The following is a 7,602-nucleotide window of genomic DNA, read 5'->3' on the forward strand; positions in this document are numbered from 1 at the left end:
ATTGTAGTTATTATTATGAAAATTGAGTAGGAAAGTCCAGAAAAATGGGAGAGCTTATGAGTCAAATAACCCCCAGGCACCTCTGCTTCTAGCGGAGGTAGACTAATTATATACAATGTACTGGGACCATAGGCCAGGACTAAATCCTTTTCCCTCCAAAAAGAAGACCAATGTACACAAGGGTAATACGTAAGTATGGACAAAGCACTTTGAGAACACCAAGGGAGTGACTCTCTTCAAGAAGGTCAGCCACACATAAACCTGAGTCTTAAAAGAGGTCACAGGAATTCCTAGATGAAAAATAAGGGGGAAAGGCACAAATAAGTGAAAGTGAGAAATGCAGTGTGGCTGGTGTGGAGTGTGAGGGAGAAGGGCTGGAAGATGAAGACGGGCCTGCAGGACCAGATGGCAAGAGGCTAAGGTCCTCTGTTTACAAGTCTGCACTTTATCATTCAGGGAGATGAAGGGGGGGGGGGGAGGAATCTAACATGTTAATTTGGTACCAATCCTTCTAAAGAAGGCAAAACACATTTTTATGAATTTAAACCTAAACACCATATAGGTCCACCAACTGTTATGTCTAAAATGGAAAATAAATGTTAAGCCTAAATTCTTGAGAACACGAGCAATTTGCTTAACAATGACTGACACTGAATCTATTCTCAAGTTTCATTACTTTGATGAGCCTTGTTATCATGATCATCATAATGACAAAAGCAGATAATATCTACTGAGTTCACTATTTACCTTGGAGTATGTTGTTTTCTTTGTGATATCATTCAATTCTCACAACACCTTTATAAGTGGTACTATTATTAACCCCATTTTACACATCGGAAAACTAAAGCAAAGAGAGGCTAGTCAGATGGCTAGTGAGTGAAAGAAGATTCAAATCTAGGCTGACTCCAAAGCCCTCAAATCAAACCAATCTGCTGAATTGAAACTGCTCAGTTCATTTACATCATTTGCTAAAAAATTGTATGTGTACCTACTGTATTTTAAAGCATCATGCTAGGTCAGCAATTCTCAAATTTTACTGTACATTAGAATCACCTGGGCAGATTCCTAGATTCTGATTCAGTAAGTCTAGGGCAGAATTTCCAGAGATCTGCAATTTTAACCATTAGTTCAATCAATTCCGATTCACTTGGTCCAAGAACTATCCTGTGATAAAACATGTGCTAGGTGTCCTAGAGATCTGAGTATATTTGAGCCTCTGTCTCCGTGAGTTGACAATCTAAAAGAGACAGAAACAAGATACACAAACAGTAAATACAAAGCAATACAGGAAAAGAAGTATAAACAAAACAGCAAGAGAAACTTCAAGGAAGAAGGATCATCTGTAATGAAATGAAGACGAGTAGGATTTCATGAAGAAAGGGAACATGTTTCCCACAGACTTTCAGGAATAATGTTACATACAAAGGAAGGTACGACAAGTAGACAGCTTGGCAGGAACAGAGGATCTGCATTTAGGAATGCAAAAATAATGTCAGTAAAAAGTAGAGGCTGTAGAATGCCCTCAATGTCAACCTGAACACTATGGGCTTTATTCAGTGCTGGCACTGGGAAACTGCTAATGGTTTTTGAGGAGGGAAATTATAAATTACAGCAATATTCTTTGGAAGAGTCCTCTGATGAAGCTATGCAAGATCAAGTAGATTGAGAACAACGGGAATAGTTAGGCTGTTAGCATTCCAATCCCAAAGAAATAAAAGCTAGAACACAGTAGTGGCAAAGAAAAAGGGAAGAACGGTACCTCTTAACAATGAATTGCATGCAGGACAAAGGCAACAATCACAGCTACATGATTTCTTCACCCCTTAGGCCCAAATTGTATTACTATCAGTTTCATATTACTCTTTACAACGTTTTCTATACAGCCAACTAGGCCCAAAATATACAGAGTTCACTTATTTAAAACACAGCCCATGACTAAGATGTCAGCTAACAGGTCTCTGAGCAGCCAAAATACATGTCACATAGTTGATACACTAAAAAAGTATTTATATATATATTATATTTAACATATATATAAATGAAAGAACTTTATTCAGAGCTATATAATCTCATTCTACACAAAGTTCTAACAAAGGTAAGCATCTAATTTCCAAACCCACAGCAGTTTGGAAGCAAATATTAGAAGGGGAAAAGAGCCTGCTATAAGTGGAAATACTTAAGAGTCTGAGGTTCAAGAGAAGAAATGAAAACTATAAAAAAGCACACACAATCACTCAGGGTAAATTCTCCACAACTGTTTATTGACAGGTACACATGATTCCCAGAAAAATGAAATTAATGAGAATCTTCCTTAATGTCCCAAACACCTACCACAAAAAGAAAACTTTTAAACATTCTTTAAAGCTAAATATTTTAAAACAAATATCTACCTGATTAGAAGGTAATTTTTAAAGGACGGCTGATACATGCCAGCACAGCCCCTCTCATCAGTAACCAAGACATAGTCAATAGTTAAAGGTAAGAAAGATATATTTTATAACACACAAAGTTTGAAGATATTAAGAGTGCTTTCATAAGGCATCTAATCAAGAATGTGGCCCCACTGGTAAACTTTAATTTGGGCAATACTTTCCTGATGGCTGTGCCTTTGAATTCCATGTTCCAAATAATACAAAGGCATCCTCAACAAAAATTAAAACTATTAAACTGGTCTTAAATACACCCTATAAAGGTACCTACTGAAATCAGGCAACATCATTTGACACTCAACTCCCTGTAACAATAGGCTGTGTGACAACTTTTAAAAGGACTTTAAACATGGCAACACATGAAGGCTTCTCACTTTGTTCACCAACACTCATTAACGTTTATTGTAATACTACTCATACAAGGACCTCACCTATTTTATAAACAGATGAAAACGCCATTTTTATGGGGGTAATTAAGATGTTAACTGACTCAAAGTTATACTTAAGTTTATGATTAAGTTACTAAAGCCATGAACCTGCACCTTTAATCATGTAGAAAAAGTATACCATACATTAATTATTGGAGTAAGGAAGTATGGGTTTCAGCTTGAGATTTTTTAAATAACAGAAGAGCAAAATTAGTGTATTAACACTGTAAGATTAAAATAAAATTACCTTAAAGATGCTGTAGGGATGAATCAACTATATGGAACTAGGCCTCTCATATTTCTCAGACCCAGCAAAGGACAGAGAAAATTAAAGCACACACTTATTTCAAAAATTTCACAAATGATCAGGCAACATTAAGCTATCAATGATGAAGATTATGGTACAATTTGCTACACCTTATAAATATGTAAACAAATGAAGCAGTCAATCGCACCAGGTGGGTTCCACTCTACCTCCCCACCTCCCCATCCATCTCCTTATAATCATCCTTGTTCTCTAGAAACATACATGAAGACACTAATTGAAGCCAAAGAAATGTGCCTTAGCGAGAGTGTTTGTCAAACTGCAACTTGTAACCCATGTATCAATTTAGTGGATTTAGTCAGCATTTTTTAATGGAAAAGAATGAAATATAATAGAAATTATCAGTATGCATCATTAGTAACAAGGGTAAATACTGCTTTGTGAAACTTTTCATTCCTATGTCGGTATGTACTAGATCATGATGTAAAATGTACTTCTAACTATGGAGCATGATTTTTTAAAAAGTTTGAAAGCTCCTACCCTAGAGATTTACATCAAATGCCTCAGGACTCAAAGGCTGAATGTCTTCATTAGTCCTCCGAACCGACACATAATCTCTTAGCTCAAGATGGACTCGTGGAAACCAATTGAAGAGCTCCAGGGCAGCATAAAAAGAATGGGGACATGCCTCAACTAAACCTGTATCTGGACCTCAAAGAACTGCTGACTTCCCCAAACAGACCTAGGCGGTGCCTACAAGCTTCTGGTAGCTTAGCAACCTTCAGAGTAGAGCTCCTCCTTCCTCCACTGACTATAAACAGTTCTAGTCTTCCAACCAACTTTCCTGAACTACAACTTCTAGAATCACTGTGCCCCAAGAGAAGACAGTATTGAATCTCCTTCTCGCTTCATCAATTCCCAGTATGTCTACCTAGAAGAGGACCTTGAACTCTGTACTCCCCATTCTCAGCGGAGAATGAAGCTCCTCACAGATCCCTACCCTTCCCCCTTCCCAGATCCCAGGACGGGGTACCCTCCTCCCAGGCCCCATCCTACTCCAATCGCCTCACTGTCAGTTAATTGTCTTGGGGGCAAAATGATTCTCCCAAAAGTCCTTATTAAACTACCGCATCCTTCTACCAGCCCCCGGCAGGAGCAGGCCTAGAGTCCCAAGAGCCTGGGAATGCCAGTCCGCTCCGTGCCCCACCAAACCTCCCTCGGGAAACGTCCTTTATTTTATTTTTGATTTTTTGATTTTTTTTGATTCAGTGGTTCAGAGGCAAGTTTCCTATTTCCCCAGCAGCCCCAGAGTCGTCTCCATCTCCTACCAGCCAGGGGGCCTCTCCTCATCCCCCACGCCCCCGGGGCACAGGGAGAAGTCCGGATTCTCAGGAATTCGGACAGGCTCCCCCAGACGCCCTCCTCCAACCCGGGCCCCGACTCCCTCTCCCAGCCCAGGCCCTCCCCGCGCCGCCTCAGCCCAGGCCCTGCCCCATCTTCCCTCCGGACCGGGCAGATGTCCCATCCTCCCCTTCGTCCAGGCAGGCCTCGTCCCGCTCCGACTTCTTCCCGCTGTTTCCTCGCACGGCACCCCGGCTCCGGAGGGGAGCCCCTCGGGCCTCGAGAACCCGGCGGAGCCGGCAGGCCCGGGCTCCACTCACCCCTCAGCCCGGGAGGCGGGGGAGCTCCTGCGGCGGCTCCTCGGGCTGCGCCTCTCCTCCCCCCTCCCGGCCGCCGCCGTGGCCGCCGCTCAGCCTCCGGCCTGCTCCCGGCCGGCCGCAGACCGGATCCGCTTCACCTCGTCCCCCACTCCGGCCGCTGGAGCCCAGTGTCCTGCATTGACCCGGAAGCAGCTTTCCCGGCCCAACAACAACACGTGACCCCGTCGCACGTGTCACGTCCGCTGCGTGACTGGGAGGGGGCGCCGGAGGAGCGGGTCCTCCCCGACCGAGCTGGGGTTGCCATGGCGACGGGGATGTCTGTGCCGGCCTGGTCGACCCTAGAAACACACTTCATCTGCTCTTTCTCTTGCCCGTCGTGAGGGGACACACTGGGTGCAAAGGAGGAGTACAAATTGTCACATCAGAATGGAACAGGGGCAGGTCAGAGCAGAGCCCGGGCCTCTGCGAGGGTGCTGTCTTACAGAAAAGGAGCATTAAGTTGAACCTTCCAGACTTACTTAGGATTTTGTCCTGATTCTGTCACTAGTTTGCCGTGTGACCCTGATCAATTCACTTCCTGTCTCTGTCTTCAGTGTCCTCAATAGCGAGCTCTAGGCTGTAATCTGATACAATCCCAAGATGCTTTTGTGTAAGGATGTGGTAGCACTCTGGCCTTTATTCTGTGTCCTCTTCACAAGGCCTGTGGCATCCTGAGCTTTCGGTGCTCCAACACCTATGTAGTTAATAGCATCTTCCCCTTATTGAGCCCCTTCCAGATAACAGGCACTGTACATATGCTACTTCTAATTTTTACCACCTTCCCAAAGTAGGTATTTTATAGAATTAAAAACTGAACTTCATAGAGGTTAAGTGATCTGCCCAAGACCATTAGTAAAAATGACCAGGCTGAGACTGGAATTCAGGTCAATGTGGCACGAAAGTCAAGTCCATGCATTTCACATTATGCCGTACTATTACTTCAGCTCCATACACGTTATATCTTACTGTTGAGCTGTGATTGCTTAGGTACTTCTTTGACCATTTATTTTGCAGGAATGTACATGAAATAGGGATGATGCTGGCTGATCCTGAAGAGAATTCAGCCTTATATGGATATTTTAGCGGAAGAGCTAGGAGTTGACAAGGTCTACGTGCATAAGTTGTGTGTGCTTTCGTGTGGTGTGTGTCAGGGAGCAGGTGAGGGGTTGTGATGTGCCTGCACGCGTATTTATTGGTTCATAGAGTGGGGAAGACAAAATTCTTTACAAGGGACTCAGTGGCAGTTCCTGGGGACTGACTTCTCTTATTTTATTTTGTTTTGATTTGCCCCATAGGTAGGGCTTAGGGGAATTAGAAAAGAAAAAAAAAAGCCTGAAAGAGATGATTAAAGAAACTGTTCTGAGGATCACGGGGAGGGTGAGCCAAGTAGTGGGGCTTAGGTTGCTGAGGTGGGGGCCTCCCTCCTCCTTCTGCAGAGAACAGAGCATCTTTCTGGCACCTTAGGATGGCTGACTTTGGAAGCATCAGGGTTGTTGGCATAACCAGCATCTAAAGTCGCCTCAGTGGCAAGGATCATGAGAAGAGCTGAGTGAACTATGCACAGAGGAGGAAGAGTGAGGTGGATGCTGTGTGGATACTTTACTGATAGATTTACCTGTGAGCTCAGGTACCGCTGGGGACACCCAGAAATACATAGGAAGTCAGATGTCCTGTGAGCAACTAAGAAATGTGGGTCATTACTGTTAACAAATTCTGTGTACGATGTATATAACTACATATATGAGTACTGTATATGATTGGGTGTGATTAGTTACAGTCAGCCCTCTGTACCCCTGGGGTTCCATATCCACGGGTTCAACCAATCGCAGGTAGAGAATATTCCGAAAAAAGAAAATTCCAGAAAGTTCCAAAAAGCAAAACTTGAATTCGTTGTGCACAGGCAACTATTTACATGGCACTATTTACATAGCGCTTATGCTATATTAGGTAATATAAGTAATCTAGAGATGATTTAAAGTATACTGGAGGATGTGTGTGGGTTATTTGCAAATACTACACCATTTTATATAAGGGACTCTAGCATCTGTGGATTTTGGTGTCTGCAAAGGTCCTGGAACAATCCCCCACAGATATCGAGAGATGACTATGTATGCTTCCATGTTTCTTTGAGATATCCTTGACTTACTTTTCTTTCATTCCCTTCTCTCCCCTTATGGTGCAAACTCCTAAAGACAAGATCAATGTCTCTACCTATCCCTGGTCTATCTCCACAAGATAGGCAGAATTATCTTTCTAAAACACATGTGTGGTCATGTTCTTCCCTGTCTGCTCTTATTCTATACCACCCTGTTCAATCTGGTAGGCACTAGCCATATGTGGTTATTTAAATTTAAATGAATTAAAATTGCATTTCCTGAGTCACATAACACTAGCCACATTTCAGGTGCTCAGTAGCCATATGTGACTAGCACCATCATATTGGACACTGCCAGTATAGACTATTTTCATCATCAAAGGAAGTTCTCTTGGGCAGTGCTTCTCTATACCCTCAAGCCCTCATGTGTAGGTTCTTTGGGAATTTGCTCTGCTGAACCCTTTGCTTGAAACATTATTCTTCCACCTCCTTGAGACTGAAAATTATATATAATTGCTTATTTTCTTGTCTCCTTGACTAGCACATCAGCCTTAATGAAGGCAGGAGCTAGATCCATCTTGTTCACAGTTGATTCCCTATTATCTCTAAAGGACCATTATAGACAAGGAGAGAGTGGATAGGGAAGTAAAATGAGAGAAAGTAACAGAAAGGCAAATTTCTGGTC

At 42.9% G+C, this 7,602-nt stretch overlaps 1 protein-coding gene across 1 annotated transcript in view; it reads right to left on the reverse strand.

The window, feature by feature from the left end:
• The window catches only part of TBCEL (tubulin folding cofactor E like), a 69,338-nt gene extending 64,378 nt beyond the window's left edge, over positions 1-4,960 (reverse strand). The window contains exon 1 of the mRNA XM_059930182.1: positions 4,784-4,960. The gene's annotated coding sequence lies outside the window, so the exon portion shown is untranslated. The remainder of the gene's footprint in view (positions 1-4,783) is intronic.
• Between the last annotated feature and the right edge of the window lie 2,642 nt (positions 4,961-7,602).

This window comes from Balaenoptera ricei, chromosome 8 (assembly GCF_028023285.1).
Source record: "Balaenoptera ricei isolate mBalRic1 chromosome 8, mBalRic1.hap2, whole genome shotgun sequence".
Classification (NCBI taxonomy): Eukaryota; Metazoa; Chordata; class Mammalia; order Artiodactyla; family Balaenopteridae; genus Balaenoptera; species Balaenoptera ricei.